Source organism: Canis lupus, chromosome 28, assembly GCF_003254725.2.
Source record: "Canis lupus dingo isolate Sandy chromosome 28, ASM325472v2, whole genome shotgun sequence".
Taxonomy (NCBI): Eukaryota; Metazoa; Chordata; class Mammalia; order Carnivora; family Canidae; genus Canis; species Canis lupus.
Window position 1 is genome coordinate 12,963,271 of NC_064270.1, and position 20,201 is coordinate 12,983,471.

At 43.0% G+C, this 20,201-nt stretch overlaps 1 protein-coding gene across 3 annotated transcripts in view; it reads right to left on the reverse strand.

The window, feature by feature from the left end:
* The window catches only part of LOC112672186 (dynamin-binding protein), a 210,683-nt gene that overhangs the window by 91,883 nt on the left and 98,599 nt on the right, over positions 1–20,201 (reverse strand). Inside the window, exon 1 of one of the 3 annotated variants that reach the window (XM_025466878.3) lies at positions 15,430–15,559. The exons of the other annotated variants lie outside the window; for them this stretch is intronic. The gene's annotated coding sequence lies outside the window, so the exon portion shown is untranslated. Of the gene's footprint in view, positions 1–15,429; positions 15,560–20,201 lie in introns of those variants that run through there. 3 annotated transcript variants of the gene reach the window in all.

Genomic DNA, 20,201 nt, shown 5'->3' on the forward strand with positions numbered 1-20,201 from the left:
GCCTATTGAGACCTACCTAGCCCAGCCCATATCAGCCAAACTACAGCCAGACTTCAGACTCAAGAAGATGAAAGTAAATGGTTGTTGGGGTAAACCAATGACATTTTAAACCATTGACTGCTGCACAGTCAAAACTAAAATTTTTAAAAAAGGATACAATATAGATGCTCTATGTTTTGACTGGACCAGCTGGGCACCTCACTCTTCCATCAAACACACATAACTCTTATCATCTGGATAAATTCCTATTACCTTTTAAGATCCAACTCAAATAGTACTTCTATGAAGGCCTATAGGATTAGGCCTTATCTCTTACACATTCTATAGTACAAAGAAAAATTCTGTTTTACTGACATATATCAAGCACCTAGAGCACTGCCTGGTATATAGCAGGCCCTCCATAAATATGTGCAGAATGAATGAATACATTGAATTGCTTTAAGTTATATATCAAAATATATAGTGATATTCCCAATGACCATGCTATTCTTTCCCACAGAGCTATATGGAGTCTCATAGGCCTCACTTCCAGGTTAGGGAGGGTTGGGCTTTGATTTTTTAGGCACTTGAAAGCATCTGAAATGTTTGAGTAGGCAAGCAGATCCTTAGAATCAAAATCAGCTACAGTGATTGAATACCCCCAAATAAAAGGGGGGAAGAAGGGTGGGGGAGTGTAATTTTTTTTCAGATGAAGACAAAGGTATTCTAAGAAAAATCATTCTGATTGGTTCTGTTCATATCATTTCTAAAAACAGGTTTATTAAGTTATAATTCACATACGACACAATTCATCTAATCTAATGTAGTTTTCGTCCTAGAATTTCCATTTGGCTCTTTTTAATAGTTCCATTTCTCTGCTAATGTTCCCCATCTATTCATTATGTCCATCTCTTCTTTTAAATATCTGAATACATTTGCATCAGCTGCTTTAAATTCCTTGTGTGCTAAATCCATTATCTGGGCCATCATATATCTAAAATTGATAGTGGGGAAAGTCGAACAACTGTGGGAATATATTAACATACATTGAATTGTACACTTTAAGTAGATGAATTTAACTGCTTCTCAAACCAAAATCCAACACCCATTAAAGGAAAACAACATAATCTAGGCTTTGTACATTTCATCCACAATATTTAGTACACGATAAAAATTACTAAGATACAAAGAAGTAAAATATGAGAAGCAAAAGTGTGACCCATACTATAGAGAAAAAGATCTAATTTTTAAATTGTGTGTCTTTCCTATTTCAGTAATTGCTCTACTGAGGCAAAACAGTGAAGGCATACATGAATAGTCTACCTTGAAAAAAAACTAGAAATTTAAATAGCTTCCCTATTCTAGCCATGCACCACCTTCCCCATGGTTTGTCCTGTGCTTCATTTTTTTTTCTAAGACTGATTTATTTATTTGAGTGGGGAGGGGCAACAAGAGAAGGAGAGTCTTAAGCAGACTCCGTGCTAAGTGAGGAACCCTCCATGGGGCTCGAGCTCATGACTCTGCGATCTCGCCATGAACTGAAACCAAGAGCCAAACACTCAATGGACCATGCCACCCAGGCACTGCCCCAGTGCTACATGTTTTAAAAATGTTCTATACTTGTGTTTTATACCTGTTATGGGCTGCAGATGAAAAGTAAGTAAACAGTGTTTGGCTACATAGACATTACTGAGCAGACCTACAATAAAGAGCAATTTTCAAAAGAGAAATTAGGGGCACCTGGGTGGCTTAGTGCCTTTGACTCAGGGTGTGATCCCGGGGTCCTGGGATCGAGTCTCTCATCAGGCTCCCCTTGGGAGCTTTTCCCTCTGTGTCTCTCCCTCTCTCTGTGTCTCTCTCATGAATGAAAAAATAAATAAAATCTTAAAAAAAAAAAAAAAAGAACTAGGTTCCATTTCTGGCTCTACCACCTGTCAAGCTACATGACATGGGACAAGTTACTTATACCTCTCAGCCTTAGTTCCCTCATCTATAAAACTGAAGATAGTAATAGTAATTTACAGGGTGTTAGGAGGATTAAGTTTGATCATGAAGATAAAACGTTTAATACACTTCCTAGCAAATAGGAAATCTAGCACTCCTAGATTTCATAAATGTCAGCTATGAGAATGATGATGATGGTGATGGAGGAGGAGAACTATCATTATCACCCAAACCAATTGTAACATAAAAAATACAGATAAGGCAGCAACTTCTGGGTGGGGTTCACTGCCCAAAATTGCTACAGTCTTCTTGAGAGGAAGGGGGAGCAATGTGATTCTGTGGTTACTGGTCACAAGGACAAAGCAATTGACACCCTCTCTACTCTAAGCTCTAAATGAGCTGGAGCTGTGTATTCACAACAGACCCACAAGTATTTGGCAGCAGTTCACAAACGAGATCCCTGCTTATGAGTCCAAGAAAACCTTTGCCAAATGCCTTCCAGGGATAGAAGAGGGATATAAAATTAATTTATTTACTTTTTGGAAAAAAAAAAAAAACAAAACCCTGAACTTCTAGAGAAATCATTGACACTGTTAAATCCTTCAAATGCATCAACTTTCTAAAAATTGTTTTTTCGGGCTTGGAATGTACAAATTTGAGATCACTGTTGCCCTACTTTAGACCCTTGGCACTTTTCCTTTGGGACTACTGCAACATCTTCCTATGTGGTTATCCACCAGGCTCCTTGCCTTCTGTTTTCCACACTGCAACTAGGATTATCTTTTTAAATACGAATCCCATCATTCTCTGCTGCTTCAAGTTCCACAAGGGGTTCCCATCCAGCACACGCAGAAGTATCTAAAACCCCTCTGCACATTGTACAAAGCTCATGGTGACCAGGTCCCTGCTCTCACAAGTTCAGCCTCATTTCCAGACACTCTTCACCTACACCCTGCACTCAAGCCTCACTAAAATGCTGGCAGCACTCTGCAAGGCACTACAGATTTATAATACGCATTGTTACGATCTAATAATCTACAGCCTGCTTTTCAAACACATCAGCTCATGTGGGTGTTGTTGCTATCTACAATCAGATGTGAATGTGAAGTGCTTATTTTTATTGCTAATTGATCCCTGCAAAAAACAACAATCAGGGCATTATCAAATCACTAACACTTTGGGAATAAATATATTTTACTTTGTTAGTGTTCAGAGTTACCAGCAAAGAACACAGACCAAGCCTGACTCATAACTACAGATTATAAGAATCAAGTCTGAACATACTGGTAAAAGCCAACACAGAAATTTCATTCCTTTATTGTTATCAATGCCTGAAAGCAAACCTCTTACTTAAAATAAGTAGTTTTATAATAAAATTATTTAAAATATTTCAAATAAATTCATCACATCTTTCTCATTCTATGCTAAGATTTTTTAGCCTTGATTAACCATTTGGCTTTAAAAATAGATGAAAATATTCATATTGAGATACTGTATTCTTATATTCTCCAAGTCACTGGATACATAAATCCACATATCACTTCATACTTCAATGATTTTCACTATTTTCATTTAATTTTCATTCTTCACTTTAATATTGACTCACTACCCTGCAGAACGATCCCAGCTGACTAGCAGGTCCAGGCAACAAGACTATAAGAAAAATAAGACAAAACTGGACTTCCTCACATCGACAGAGGTCCCAGCTATCATAATTACTGAGTAACATCTAGACAGCAGCGGCAAAAAGAACGAGTAATGAAAACTATGGTTTGAAAAACATATATATGAGCATTATGCTCCACAGTCCAGTTAGCTGCTCGAGAATACCAGACCCCAACAGCCACGAACAAAGGTCTGGTTTTAATGTAAACTCATTCTCCTCTTACCTGACCCTTCAGGGATTCTGTTTCCTGATAAGCAGATCTAAACTGTAAGACAATAATATCCCAAGGAGGTTCTGGCACCGAGCCCCAGAAATCCTTAAAGCAACAAACACTGTCTAAAAGAAGAAAACCAGACTACTCACTCCCTTCTCTGCTCCCCCCACTAACTCCAGGGGACAGAAATGCCTTGCCGATTAGAAGTTATAGAATTCTTTCTGGGGCAAAATGTTTTGAAATACAGATAGTCTGTTGATAGTGTCACCTGGGATGCTTTGGAAGACTCCTCAGAAATTACGTCTCGGCCAGACCAGGCAAGGTACAGGCCAGTGTACCTTGTACAGGCCAATCCTTTCTATTTATGGAAGCTGAAGAACTTGGAACCTCCTATAGTGACTGATGGATTAGAAGGGCAACTTAACTCACAACAGGTCAGTGAAGTTAAGTCAAAACCCATTTTACAAATCCAGAATGTAGGGCACCTGGGTGGTGGAGTCAATTATGCATCTGACTTAGTTTTGGCTCAGGTCAGGATCTCAGAGTCCTGACATCAAGGCCCATGTAGGGCTCTATGCTTAGCATGGAGTCTGCTTAAGAGTCTCTCTTTCTGGGCACCTCAGTGGCTAAGTGGCTAAGCGTCTGCCTTCCACTCAGGTCAGGATCCCAGAGACCTTGGATCAAGTCCCACATCAGGCGAGGGGAGCCTGCTTCCCCTTCTCCCTCTGCCTCTCTGTCTCTCATGAATAAATAAAATCTTTAAAAAAATAAAGACTCTTTCTCTCAAATAAACAAATCCTTAAAAAAAAAATCCCAAATGTGGGAAACCAGAAGATAAATTTCTTCAAGAAGATAAATTGTAACATGAAAATGAAAAAGGAGGACTTATCATTTAAAGACCACTTAAACAATTTAATGCAGTGTGTGCCTATTTCTTGGGTCCTGATCCAAACAAATCAATTGTTTAAAAAATCGAGACAACTGGGGAATTTTTGACTAGCTTCTTTATTTAGGAATTACTACTTTTTTTAGGTGACAATAACAGTATTGTGTCATAGGTAAGTAAAAAAGGAATTCTTTTTAAGTCATTAGAACCAGAGGGTCTACAAAAACACAAAGGAAGGTGGAATACAGAAACCAGCTCAGTTTTACATAACTTGAGTGTTGGATACACAGATGTTTATTCATTTTTGCAAATTTTAAGTACTTCATTAGGAGAAAGGTTGAAAAGTCAAAGCATGCTATGTGGATGGATAGTTCCAGAGCCCATCCTTTTCTGAGGTGTTACTGTCTCTGTCCATATGCAGCAGTCAATGCAGGATCTGTAGAAGAGCCCCCCCACCAAATGGTTTCAGCACCAGGCAAAATCCTCCCATGCTCTCCACAATGCAGAGCACCCGTGAGTAATGTGGCATACCTGAGGAAAGGCCAATCCTCAATGACCCTGTGACTCTGTCACTCCTTGTCATCAGTTACCTGCTTATCTGAGGCCTACTCTGTACATCATGCTGGTTAAGAGCATGGGCTTTGGAAACAGACTGATATGGGTCTGAACTCTAGTTCTACCACTTAACAGCAGTATAATTTCCAGGCAAGTTTCTCACCCACTTTTTAAAGTGGACTCCACACCCAATGTGGGGCTTGAACTCATGACCCTGAGATTAAGAGTTGTGCACTTTACCAACTGACCAGCCAGACACCCCTCTCAACCAATTTGTACCTTAATTTCTCCATATGTAAGATGAGGATTACACTGGCACCTTCCTTATAAAATCATATTCTGAAGGTTAAATGAGAATGCATTAGTATGGTGACTAGCTAAAATATCAGCTGCCATTCTACACTAGTATTGTTGCTGTTATTTTATATTCCTTTCCTTTTACTTGAATTTAGACCGTTAGTGAAACTCAGTAAAGTGAAATATGAGGGACGCCTGGGTGGCTCAGTGGTTGAGTGTCTGCCTTTGGCTCAGGTCACGATCCTGGGATCGAGTCCCACATCGGGCTCCCCTTAGGGAGCCTGCTTTTCCCTCTGCCTATGTCTCTGCCTCTCTCATAAATAAAATCTTCATAAAAAATGAAAGATGAAATAGTCACAATTATGGCTAACAATATAGTTACTGCTATCATTACTATTGTAGGAAAGAACATCTGATGAATGTCTGAGGAGAGCAGAATGTGGGAATATAAAAGCAAATTAATATGTATAGGTAGATTTGGAACACACTAGAGAGCCAGGCAGCAGAGTCTAAGGTTTGTTGGGAGTAGTAGTATGTCAGGAGTGTTGAACAGTTGTCATAAATGAAGCCAGTATTTCAGGATAAGGAGTCAGAAAATAGTCTGTACAAGAGAAACTGGGTCTGTGGCATTGGCCTCCAGGGCAGCATTTTGGTGTATTTACGGCAACTTTTTTTTTTTTAATCACCCTATATTGTGCTATTAATATGATTTGAGGCCTTGCATTATAATAAAGTAACCAGGCATACGCACCATGACTGTTCATCATGACAATCCTGAACTGGATCCAGAAATGACAGAAACACCAAAAGGTTTCTACATTACTGGGGATGGGACGAAAGAATAGACTAGAAAGTGGGAGGACACGGGACGTGAGGCTGGGGAGTTCAGCACAACCCGACACATCCACTGCAACTTTTTCTGCTGATGGGGCAGATCATTTATCCTAAGAGAATCACCTCATGAAAACAATGCAGAGTGTGTGCTGGGCCCAGAACCCATGGCTAGAATGTCAGCAGTGATTATTCTCTCTGGGGCCCTACCCCACCATGTGCTTGTCAGCAACACAGACACTCATGCTCCACTTTCAGGAACCATAGACTCCACAGGAGCTGCTCACACAGCTGAGGAGAAATTAGCTCTGTGGTTGGGTTGATAGTGAAGCATACAAGGTCAAGGAGGAAATGAGGATTCTACTAAATGGCTGAACCCATGCATTTAAAGGAGGCCAAGAGAACTTTCTTTCTTCACCCCTCCCTGAGATTTCTTGCTCTGTACCACAGAGCTACTCTTTACAATTGATTCATTTTATGGCTTCCATTTTGTTGAGCACACACTATGTGCCAGGCACCCGCTTGGGATTTATCAGTGAACAAAACAAAGATTCCTGCCACTGAAGAACTTTCTCCTTGAGGGATGGGGAAGGTAAACAACAGCATTTTAAGAAGTGACAGTGTTAAGACAAAAAAAAAAAAAATGCAGGGCGAAAGGATAGGCAATGAGAAGGGGAGGGCAGTCAGATGCGCAATCTACCAGCTGGGAGGAATGTTAACCTAGGAATTCTCATTTCCTGCTATTTATTACCACTCCCTCACCGCTTACCACACTAGCCAGTGAAGAAGGAAACAAGACAATTGTATTAGGTTTCAGAGTCAAAAGAAAATAAACAATTATTTTCTCCATATTTTTCTTTTCTGAAAGCGACCTCAAAAAGGAAAGTACTGGGCATCCCGGTGGCTCAGCGGTTTAGTGCCGCCTTCAGCCCAGGGCGTGATCCTGGAGACCTAGGATCAAGTCCCATGTCGGGCTCCTTGCATGGAGCCTGCTTCTCCCTCTGCCTGTGTCTCTGCCTCTCTCTGTCTCTCTCATGAATAAATAAAATTAAAAAAAAAAAAAAGGAAAGTACTAAATGAACCAAAGTGATCTCAGATAGACTTTTCCTCCCCTTTTCCTGCACCAAGCTAGTCTTTGGTCTAGTAGCATTTGGGTTACAACTGTCCCATTTTCTGGGAGGCTGGGCTGTCTGTGCATAGTGGCTCCCACAGACATAGCCTGTTCACAATTTCTGAGTAATCAGCCTTCATTTACCCTGTGCCTATAAGTTATTCATCTCTTTGCTTTTTTTCAAAGGATCAATCAAGCAAGAAGAACAGAGTTGATGGCCTAACCCTGAAAGAGGAAGGGGGATACAATTATACATACCCCAAGTGCATTCTCCTCCTCCACGAGCATGTCCCCCTCCCCCCAACCAATAAAAAAAGAGAAATAATCAACATTTTTATAGGCTGGTGCTAACATACAAGATTAAAGAACTGCCTTTCTATATTTTTGCAAGGTTTCTACAATGAAGATGTATAATTTTAATAATTAGTAAAAAATAGTTTAAAAAATCATATACCAAAAGAGATGGCAATGAGAATCAGTTGCCCAACACCAAAGCAGCTATAGTTGCTAAAGAGCTACCTGCTGAAGTATCTCAAGATTTTGTGAGATCTACTTGGATAAGATTTATACCTGGAGTACAGACTGATCCACAGAGTAAGCAAACTATAATTTTACATATCTTATATTTACAATCATGCTGACGACCCCAGTTGTGATGCTGAATATGGCTCTCATTCATTTTTCACACCAGCTATTTAAATTCTGACTCTTAACAGCAGGAGAAAAGAGCTGATCTAATGGTGAAATCAGCTTATACTGGAATCATGAAACGTTTACTATAAATTTACATAAGCAAGGTCCAAAAGCATCGAAGACTCTTACTAATCTTTTGCTTAAAACTTAACCTTAGCATAGGCTTAGGATTTGGGTATGCACCCTTCCTGCTGCCATGTTGCTTCTTTGGAGACAAATCCTGAAAAAGTATCTGATAAGGCTTACTATCTATGGTGAAAATTCTCAACAAACTAGGAATAGAAGAGAACACCCTAACCTAACAAAGGTACATCTAAAACCTAAAACAAGGGACACCTGAGTGCCTCAATGGCTGAGCACCTGCCTTCGCCCCAGGGCGTGATCCTGGAGTCCCAAGATCAAGTCCCACATCGGGCTTCCTGCATGGAGCCTGCTTCTCCTTCTGCCTATTTCTCTGCGTGTCTCTCATGAATAAATAAGTAAAAATCTTAAAAAAAAAAAAAAATAAGACCTAAAACAAACAGTGTATGAAATGGGAAAACATTAGACTCATTCTCTTTAAGACTGAAAGCAAGACAAAGAAGCCTACTAGCATAGCAACTGCGTTGACATAGACCTGGAAGTTCTGGCCAACGATATGAGGAAAGATAAAAGAGTAAGAAATATAAGGATGGGAAAGAAGCAACAAAACTATCAATATTTTCAAAGAATGTGATTAACTATAGGGGGAAAAAAACCAGAAATCAATGATTTGAATCAAATGGGGAAGAAGGGCTGTTAGATACAAGATCAGCATACAATAATCAACACTATTTTTCTTAAACAATGGTCAACTAAAAAATACAGACATGATCCATAATAGCAACAAAACTATGAAATATTCAGAAATTAGTTTAAATATATTCCTAAACCTTTATGGAGAAAACTTTAAAGTTCTAATAAAAGACTTAAAAATGAGCTGATGAAGTACTTGGAATAAAAGGGCATGATATTTGCAACTAACTCAAATGCATCAGAAAAAAAAAAAACATGCAGAGAAATGCAGACAGGGAGTAATAAGGCAAATATGGCAAAATGCTAACATTTGGTGAATCTAGATGAGAGATATACAGGAGCTCTTTGTACTAACCTTAGAACTCTTTCGCTAGTTTTAAATTATTTCCAAAAAATAAAAAATAAATAAATAATTTCCAAATAAAACAAAAATTCTCTTAAAAAGGGCTGAAATAAATGGAGAGACATATTACATGCTCTTGGAGGAAATGAGTTAATATCAAAAAGATGTCAAGCCTCTCCCAAATAGTTTATAAGTTCATTGTAATCCAAATAAAAATTCTTTAAAAATAATAATTTTCGAGGAATTTAGAAACTTAATTCCAAACTTTATATGGAAAAATAATGGTCCAGGAATAGCTAATGAAACTTAAAAATGAAGAACAGAGATGAGGCACTTGCTGTGCCAGTCAAGAGAACATATTACAAAACCATTGCAAGAAAACATGGAGCAGTGACTGACAGACTAATGGAACAGAACACAGGCTCAGAGACAGATCAGTATATCCATGGAAACCATGAGAGAGAGGGTACCACAATTCAATGGAGGAAACCATGGATGTTTTTGGAGATATTATTGGAAAATTAGCCTCATTAAATGAAGAATAATAAGATTGGATCCCTAACACTACATACAATGTGGGTTCTAGATAAATCAAAAACATAGCTATGACCCGGGGATTGAAAGGAGCTTCTTAAAACTCCACAAGTATTAAAACATGTCAAAGACTTTATTTGATTACATCAAATTAAGAATGTTTCTTGATCAAAGGACAACAAAGAGGGGCACCTGGGTGGCTCAGTCAGTTAAGGGACTGACTTGATTTCCACTCAGGTCATGATCTCAGAGGTCTGAGATCGACCCCAGGTTGCGCTCTGCGCTCAGCAGGGAGTGTGCTGGAGATTCTCTCTGCCTCTCTCCTGCACGGGTGCCCACACACACACTTTCTCTCTTTCTCTCTCAAATAAATAAATCTTTTTTTTTTTTAAAGGACAACAAAGACAAAATAACAGATGACTAGAGAGAAGACATCTGCAGAGTCTAAATGTGAACAATGCAGATAGCAACTTCAATAGAAAATAGGCAAAGATATGCATAAGCAATTTACAGAAGGAGCTGTATGCAGGAGATGTCTGAAATCATTAATAAGCAAAGAAACAAAATGAAAAGAAATCACTTTGCACTTATGACATTAGAAAAGATGTAGAGGGCCACCTGCGTGGCTTAGTGGTTGAGCATCTGCTTTTGGCTCAGGTCATGATCCGGGGGTCCTAGGACTGAGTCCTGCATCAGGCTCCCCACAGAGAGCCTGCTTCTCCCTCTGCCTAGGTCTACCTCTCTCTGGGTGTCTCATGAATAAATAAACAAAAAATATTTTAAAAAAAAGATGTAGATCTAGATAAAGCTGAGCATTGGTAGGACGTGAGGGTATGGGAACCCTCCAACACTTCTGGGGGAAGAGAGACTGGGGCAACCATTGTGGAGAGGAATCTGGTGGTATTTAATCAATTCATTATATGCCAGCCTATAACCCAGAAATTCTCTTCTGAGTAAATACTGTGCAGCTTTATAAGTGGACAGGTATGAAATTACTTACTACAGCAATATTTATGTTAGGGTGTAGGGACAATGTGAATATCTATCACAAGGACAGCAGATACATAAAACTGTGGTTTGAAGAAAAAAAATTTAAAAAAACACAATAAACTGTGGTTTGAGCACATAGTATGGAGTATAATGATTCAGTCAAAAACAAAGAATTAGATGTATACAGGGAAACGGATGGATCTTCAAAACAGTATTTAGAGAAAAAAGAAGCAAAATGAAATACGGTATTTTAAATTAAAAATACATATAAAACAAGTCCCTATACACACAAAAAGAAACACATTACATGCATTACAGCGAGTACCTATGGGACATAAGGTGAACGCACAGAGGATAAGGGAATTAAAAACAAATCTTTCAGATTCCTTCCACATTAAAAAAGAATTCAAATGATCCATGATAAATACAAAATTAGAATTGCTTCCTTCCCCAAAGTTTCCAACTTTCCTAACAACAAAAGCTACTTTGGTTGCCAGCTCTGTTGATGAGTAACAGCTCTTCATCCTTTTTCAAGCAGGAAGAGAAAATTCAGGGATCAGCAGAGTACTAAAGGGATCAGCAGAGAATATTCACGAAACAATGTTTTTGTTCCCATGACCTGACAACCTAACTGAAAAGACCTGATTACCTCTTGATTTGGAGTGATTCAGCTAGAGGCGAGTTGGAGTCAAGTTTTCAAGGTCATCTGAAGCTCTTCACTTTTGGAACCTCTTCATATGCAATCCCCTGGTCTCCCCGTAGAAATATTCCACACTCCTTAGAATCTTAAAATTCTAGAGCTAGGGGCACCTGGTGACTCAGAGGGTGAGCATCTGCCTTTGGCTCAGGTCCTGATCCTGGGGTCCGCATCCAGCTCCCCACAGGGAGCCTGCTTCTCCCCCTGCCCGTGTCTCTGCCTCTCTGTGTCTCTCATGAATAAATAAAATCCCTAAAGGAAAAAAAAAATTCTACAGCTAGAAGGGACCTGGTCACTCTACAGTTAAGAAAACTAAGGCCCCCAAAAGAGTTACAGTTTAGGGTCACAGGGAAGGTCTTCCCAACTTTCTGCCCTGTTCCTCTCTGCTCTCACCCAGCAGCCAGAGTGATCCTGTCAAACTTAAGTCCTCATGAGCAATTCTGTTCAAAACCCTCTAATGACTTCTCCCCCTCACTCAGAGTAAAGGCCAAATCCTTACAATGGCCTCCAGTGATGTGCCCCTTCCCACTCCCACCGCCTCTCATCTGCTGCCCACTTTTCCCGCACCCGCTTTGGAGCTGCCTGGCTGCTATGACCTTGTAAGCCCTCACACATGCCAAACATGCTAGCATCAGGGCCTGGAACTTGCTCATCCCTCTATCCCCCCCCCCCCCACCTTTGCTGTTTCAAATCGTTCCAGTCCTAGATCAAAAGTGACCTTGGCAGAGGCCTTCTCTCACCAATCCGTGCAAAGTAAATCCCCCAACCCCTGCACGCATACTTACCCCTTCCAACTTATACCTCTTTAAAGTTCTCCATAGCATTCTGATCATGTGACAGTTGATCCATTCACATTTTTACATCTGCCTCCACCCCACTACAATCCTACTGCACACGGTCAGGGCTTTGTCTGTTGTGCTCACAGCTGTATCCCTAGCACCCAGAATGGTGCCTGGTAGACACAGGTGCTTCATGATTATGTGGTGAATGAACAAATCAGAAGCGCAGACTTCAGACCCCTAGCACAATGCCCAAATATTTGCTCTGCTGTGCTGCTCCAGGTCTTGGTGATTGGGTTCTCAGGTAAACTCTAAAATCTAAAAATAAAATAATATATTTTAGCTACTCTATGTTTATTTTATCTCCTCTGGCTGACTTTCATAGCATCAAGGATAAAGCACCCAACCAAAAGCTAACACTTTTGGTTTGTCTACAGGCTCTTTCATTACAGAGCTGTTCTGTGATCTGATGTTATGGCTATTACTTTAGGTTTCTGCGAGAGGCTGATATCTCATAATTTCTCTTAAGTAAGCTCTACACCCAACGTGGGGCTTGAACTCATATCCCTGAGATCAAGAATTGCATGCTCTACGGACCAAGCCAGCCAGGCGTCCCTTATATCTCATAATTAACACCTGACCCACAAGACTCTGTTATCTAATCTTGCAAATTAGTTTATCCAGATGTTTTCCTAAGTTGAGCATAAGAAACTATTTCAAATTAACATTAATTTCATAATAATTAAACTTTTCATGCCACCCTGAATGAATTTTCAGGATGCTTTAGCTAAAAACCAAGCATGGTTGAGAATTTCAAAGCAGATAATCCTGTAACATTGCTATGCTGTATGTAATACCGTGGCTTCAGAAACAACCTAGAAAATGATTCAGGCCTTATACCGGGCAATAGGTATGCAAGTCTCCATTTGCATTCTACTGCAGTTGCTTTTACCATTTAAAAAAAATCCCAATATAAAAAGTATCTGTAACTTAAAAAATCACTGAAGTATATGAAATTTGAAAAAACAGCTTTTCACTTATTTTAGCCCCACCCTGTAAAGTGGGAGGGTTGAGAACAAGAACACATTTGAAGATTCCCTATGCATCCTGCAGAAAGGATTTCCTTCTGAGGCAGAGATAAGTGAGTTTGCTGGCTCTGGAGCCTTCCTATATTGAGACTCCAAGGATGCACACGATAAAAATCTAAGCGCAGTCCACTTAACCCTTTTTCAGAACCAGAGCCTCATGAAGTCTTGCATATGTTCCAAAAATGAACAGCCACCCTTACTTTTTAGATCTTAAACAACGACTAAAGCATTATGACTAGTCATATTCTCTAAGGGGAGAGAAAGTAGTGTAAGCTCAGTCAGTGCTTGCAGGAGGCTCTGAATTGCAATGTAGATGAAAGAGGAACGGAAAAGGGTCTCTGCAGGAAAGAGGGCCATTCAGAAAGAGGCAGAAGAAAAAGAAAACAAGAAGTGGGAAAGGCTCTGCTTTGGGGCTGCAAGACAAAATAAATAACTTATACATATTTGAACAGATTGTCTATAAAGATTATTATATCTCAGCCGAATATACACACAATATGAGCACTATATAAAAGACATCTTATCACATTTCCTGAGGCAGAATGTTCTCAGCTTATTGCCAAAGTTATCTGTGCACCCCACACAACCCATTCCCAGGTCAGGTTTTAGCTATTCTCACAAAGCGCTCCATGCCAATCTCTGAATTTAAGTGCATTTAACCCTGAAGTAATTTGAAAAACTGCTTTTCAAAAAAAGTAAAAAAAAGAAAAAAGAAAAAGAAAAATTGCTTTTCACTTATGTTAGGCCAACGCTGATAATGTGACTCGTTTTATTAAAACTTTTCGTTGTCACAGTGAGTGACATGTCTCAAATGAACGTGTAAAATCAGGAGCTTAAAAGGGGGTAGAGATCCTTTAATTCAATAATTTAGAGAATAGGTGCTGAGGGATAAACTAACTTGTACATCACCTGGAATCTATTCCTGTTGTGAGGAAAATAAGTGCAGCACTGAGAAAGCACACCTGTGTGCCGCCAGGTACCGCAGTCGCCACATACAACCAGGGATTAATCAACCCTCCTCTCCACTCCTGGAACTCAGCTGTGCAAACAATCCGAGCTAAACGATGCTCAAACCCTAAATATTGAGCCTTCCACTGTTCGCCACATATCACAGCATCACTAATTAGGAAAAGAAGGTGTCTCAACACAAGGTGTGCATGTTACTGTAATATAGGTAGGTTACCCATTTGGGAGAGCCCGGCATTATTGCATAAATGAGACAGGCAATACAGGATAATGAGGCTGCATTTAAAGTAGGGTTTTGGGGGTTTTTTGCATTTAAACATTACCTCGACACCCCAAGCATTCCCCACAGCGCCTCCTCTGCAGAGACCTGACCGCTGTGTATCCCCAAGATTCCTTTATACAACTGACAGCACCGTCACCTCCTTCCAGGTGAAGTGCTTCGAGAAACTGATGCCTGGTGGACATCAGTCCCCGCGGCCGGAATGCAGGTGTCCGTGGGTAACAGCAAAACTCCAGCAAACCCAAACTCGCATCTCTAGCCAAAGAGGTCTTAACCCCCGCTTCGGAAGTCCTCCGTCCCTGCCCTCCCAGCCTCCCAGCCTCCCTGCCTCCCTGCCTCCCGGCCGCAGAATCACGGACTCCCAGACCAAGTGGATGGCCTCGGGGCCAGCCGCACGACTTCACTGTAACTGGGGGCTGGGCTAGTGCTGAACTCTGTGCCAGCTCTCGGATTCCGCCTCTCCGCCCGCGGGGCAGGGCGGCACAGTGGAAAGAGCCCCGGGCTTGACTCCGTTGAAAAGCCCACGTCCGCATCCCCCGACTGCCGGCCGCCCACCGCCCACCGCCCAGCCGGTGCCACGCGGGGGCCTCGCGGACCGACCCGACCCGGGCTCCGCGGAGGGCCGGCGCCCCGGTCCCCCCGGTCCCCCCGGCCCCGGGCTCTCCGCCGGGGAAGCGGCCGCCGCGGGGAAGGGCGGGCGCAGGCCCCGCCGAGCGGCGCGGCCCCCGGGGCGCAGGCCCCTCCGCCCGCCGCCCCGCGTCCGCGCCCCGAGCTCCCCGCCCCGCCCCGCGCGGCCCCTGACCTGCCCTCCGCCGCCCCGCGGTCCCTCGGCGCGGCGGGCAGCTGCGGCCGCCCGTCCCGGGCCGCTGTCCCCTCCGCCCCTGGAAGCGGCGGGCGGGCCGACCCGGGGTGACTCAGCGCGGCCGCCCCGCCTCCCGCCCGGGCTTCCGCCTCTCGCGGCCGCGCGGCCCCGGGCCGCCCCGGTCCCCGAGCGCCCACCTCCCGGCGCCCGCCGCGCGCTCGCGCCCCCTGCCGGCCCCCTGCGCGCCCCCGCCCGCCCGCCCGGAGGGTTGGCGCTCCCAGCGCGTCCGCCCGGGAAACTGAGGCCGCGGCGCGCGCCGGGCGCTGGGCCCTGCGCCAGCCCCGCGCCGCCCTCCAGCCTGGAGAAGGGCGACTGTCGTGGGGGAGGAGGCCCGGGCTCGCCGGCCTGCGCCGCGCCCCTCGCGCTGCTGTCGGCCCAGGCGCGCCCGCCGTCCCGCGGTGTTGGCTTCGCTCTGTCGGCCCCGCGCTCTCCGGGGGACGCGTCTCAGCAGCGCCCCGAGGCCGTGCCCGCCGCGAGCACAGCAGAGGGCCCGGGCTCGGTGCAGAGCTCCCGCAGGCTGCCCTCGGTGTCTTAGGGGCCACGGAGGCGCCGTGCTGGCCTGTCGCGGGAACTTGCCGCCTCTTGCAGTGGATGCCCAGAGAAAGCCGCATGTCAGAATTCCTCACGCCTTCTCCTCTCTCCTTTCCTTGTAAAATATACGTGAACTGGGCCATTTTAACCTCTGCTAAGTGCGTGATTCCGCGGCGTTCAGAACATTCACACTGCGGCGCAGCCAGCGCTCGACCCGTGCCACTGCTTTGTCACCTTCCCAAACTGCAACCCTAGTCCTCAAACACTAACTCCTCGTTTCTCCCCGCCCAGCCCCTGGCAACCTCAGTCTCCGTGAATTCCACGGTCCGGATACCTGCTCTTAGCGGAATCACACAGTATTTGTCCTTTGGGGACTAGCGTGTTCGCTCAGCGTGTCTTCCAGGCCCCCGTGTGCAGGTCAGAATACTATTCCCTCGTATGATACAGCCTTGTGTTTACCCATTCGTGTGTCGGTGCTCTCGTTCCATCCAACGTTTGCCTCCACTTTTGACTCTTGTGTGACCCATGCTGCCATGAACATGGATTACAAATACCTGTTTGAAGCCTTGACTTCGGTTCTTTTGAGTATATACCCACAAATAGGACTGCTCCACCACGTGGTAATGCTAGGTTTCCTTTTTTTTTTTTTTTTTTTTTTTTGAGGAACGGCCATACTATTCTCCTTTGCTTTTTCAAACATTGCATGCACCAGACTCTCCAGTAAAATATCAATGATCTGGCTTTGACAAAATTGTTAACAAATGCTTCCTTCGTCTGTAAAACAGTGACTTTTCTTCCTAAGAATAAGTAACATTGCAAATTTATTGCCCTTATTTTTGAGGATACTGTTACTATTCAGCTAAGCACAATTTTGTGTTTTCCGGATGTACTTTCTAATGTTGCCTGGACAAAGAGTCAACCATATCATATGGACTCAGAATTAAATAAAAATTGAGCATTTCATTTTAAAGATTTTATGTATGCATGCATGTATGTATGTATGTATGTATTTGAGAGTGAGAGAGAGCCTGCAGGGGGACAGGCAGCAGGGGAGGGAAGGGGAGAGAAAACCTTGAGCAGACTCTGAGATTTCACCACCACCGAGATTTCACCAGACTTTCTCTTGATTTCACCACCAAGATCATGACCCAAGCAGAATCCAAGAGTTGGTCCCTCAACTGACTAAGCTACCCAGGTGCCTCTCAAGCATTTATTTTCTTTTCTTTTTTCTTTTCTTTTCTTTTCTTTTGGTTTATTTAATTATTCCAGACAGAGAGAGAGAGAGTGCATGGACAGAGGGAAAGGGAGAGAGAGTCTGACATAGACTCCACCTGGAGCCTGAAGCCCGCCTGAGGGCTGGATCCCAGGACCCTAGATCACCACCTGAGCAAAAACCAAGGGTCAGAAGCCCAACCAGCTGCACCAAATGCCCAAAGCATTTCATTTTAAAAAGAAGACAATTTTGAATGTCTGAACATATACCCAACCCAACCTGAACTTTTTTTTTAATATTTTATTTATTTATTTATTTATTTATTTAATTATTTATTTGAGAGATACAGAGATAACAACAGAGATAGAGAACACGAGCCGGAAGGAGAGGGAGAAGCAGGCTCCCGGTGGAGCAGGAAGCCTGACATGGGGCCCGATCCCAGGACCCTGAGATTACAACACAGAAGCTTAACCAACTGAGCCACCCCAGGCGCCCCTGAACTTTTTTTTTTTTTAAGATTTTATTTATTTGAGAGAGAGAGAGAACAGAAACAGGGAGGGAGGGGTTGGTGGGGAGGGCCAAAGAGATGAGAAGCAGACTTCCTGCTGAGTAGGGAGCCCAAAGGGGCAGGGGGGCAGGGGACAGGGCTCTATCCCAGGACCCTGAAATCATCACCTAAGCCAAAGGCAGACAGTTAACGGAGTGACCCAGGTGCCCTGAACTTTTTTTCTTCTACCTGAAACGTCAATTTCCAAACGATCTGATGACTAAATCTGAATCTTTGGAGGAAGCTTCCTTACTAAGTACACTGAAGTTTAAGAACCACTGCTCCAGGGCATGGCAAAGATTCTAAATCATTAAGGGCAAAATAATATTTTTTCAGTCATCGACAAAGATTTACTGTTTATTTGTGACACAACAGACATTGCACTTACTGTATGTTTGGGATTCAGCCTGAATAAGACAGACAACAAGCCTCCTGCCCTCATGGAGCTCACCTTCTAGATTGACAATACATAAATAAATGATAAACCAAATAATGACAGGGTGTGGTGAGTGTTGTGAAGGAAATAAACCAGATGATGTGATAGATTAAATCATAGAGAATTAGTCCCTAGTGCCCTAGTGTCACTGAATTGTAATGAATTAACTTCTCTCCTGTGCAGCATGAAGTGCTGTAAGTTATATACAGCTTTTGAGAGAATTGGGAAAATAATTTCTGTGTTCTGTGGTTTAGATGAGGATCTGGTCTGATAAGGTCCTAGGTAAGCGGTGGGAAGCTTCTCTGAATATAGTAGTGGTCAGGTAAGTCCCTGGGGTTGTAATGTTTGCTTGGGATCTCAAGGATGAGAAAGAATCAGATATTTAAGAGCTGAGGAAGTGACTTTTGGTAGGAGAAACAGAAGGTGCAAAGTCCTTGAAGTAGAAAACAACTTGGTAAGTTTCAGAATCAGAACAGAAGCCAGTGTGAGCCAGAGAGCAAGTATTATGACATGAAACTGGAAAGCAGACAGGGGTGAAGATCATCCTTGTCCTGGTGGGTCTTAGCAAAGAATTTAAATTTCATTTTCAGTCAATATATTGATACGTTATAAAATATCCTAAATTTTAGAGACTGGAATGAAAAGGATCAATGGAGGCAAATGCGTGTGAAACTTCTTTGTTTGTATAGTAAAATGGAAAAGCTTGACTGGGGTGCCTGGGTGGCTCAGTCGGTTAAGTATCTGCCTTCAGCTCAGGTTGAGAATCCAGGGTCCTGGGATCAAGGGCCCTCCTCACCCACCTACCGCCTATTCCCCCCCACCCCCTTCCCCCACCCCCTTTGGCTCCCTGCTGAGTGGGCAGCCTGCTTCTCCCTCTGCCCCTCCCCCTTCTCATGTCCACTGGCTCACTCTCAAATAAATAAAATCTTAAAAATAAATAAATAAAAAGAAAAGGCTTGGCTGGCTTTTTTCCTGGATAATCCTCAACAAGTCAAAACAGAATAGCTCAATTGCTGATTATTTGGTTAATCTCATTGATCAAAACTGTTTAGTTGTGTCGTTTTGTTTTGTTTTGCTTGGGAGGAGGGGCAGTGGGAGAGGGAGAAAGAATCTTTTTTTTTTTTTTTTTTTTTTTTTTTATGGAGAAAGAATCTTAAGCAGGGTCCATGCCCAGCAAGGAGCCAGATACAGGGCTTAGCCTTTACTACCCTGAGATCATAAGCTGAGCCAAATAGAGTCAAACACTTAACTGGCTGAGCCACCCAGGCGCCCCTAGTGTGTTGTTTTTTAATTTCTCATGTCTAAATGTAAACTCGACCTGTCAGGACATACTGCATCTAAAGTGTCTGTCACTGTTATGATGGGCGACATCACTAACAGTTTGGCATGGCTTGGCCCCAAATCAAAGCCAACTCCCCCTGGCTTCCCTCTGGAATGTATCATGTCTCAGCCACAAGCTGTTGCTAGTGATGGCAAGCTGATGAGAGTAGTAAACTGCTGAAATGAAACTAAGCTGGCCTCGCTCGTGGTGCGAGTCATCTGTCAGTCTTTGAATACCCAGGGGGCCAGCACTAAAAAAACAAAAGTGCAGATAAAATAATATATTCCTATTTCTATTATTAAAGATGATGTAGTTTTTGAATGTTGATGAGGTCCTGAGCTGATAGCCAAGAAAGAATTCTTGAGAGGTCTTTGGTGCAAAAAGGTGATTTTATTAAAACACTACAGGATCCATGGGCCGAAAGCTGCTTGCACTGGGGTCACGAGGAGTGGCCCATTATAAACTTTCAAGCTGAGAGGGGGTCAGGGACAGTGGAAGCCTCCCAGATATTTTGAAAACAAGGTTTCCAGGATCCTGAGGGGGCTAGCTATTGTTAGGAAAAAGTCATTTATTACTGTTTAGTAAAAACTCAGTCATGACACTCTTGATATCTTTCAGATGAATATAGGTGGGTCATATGATTGCCAATACATATCTTGGGGGG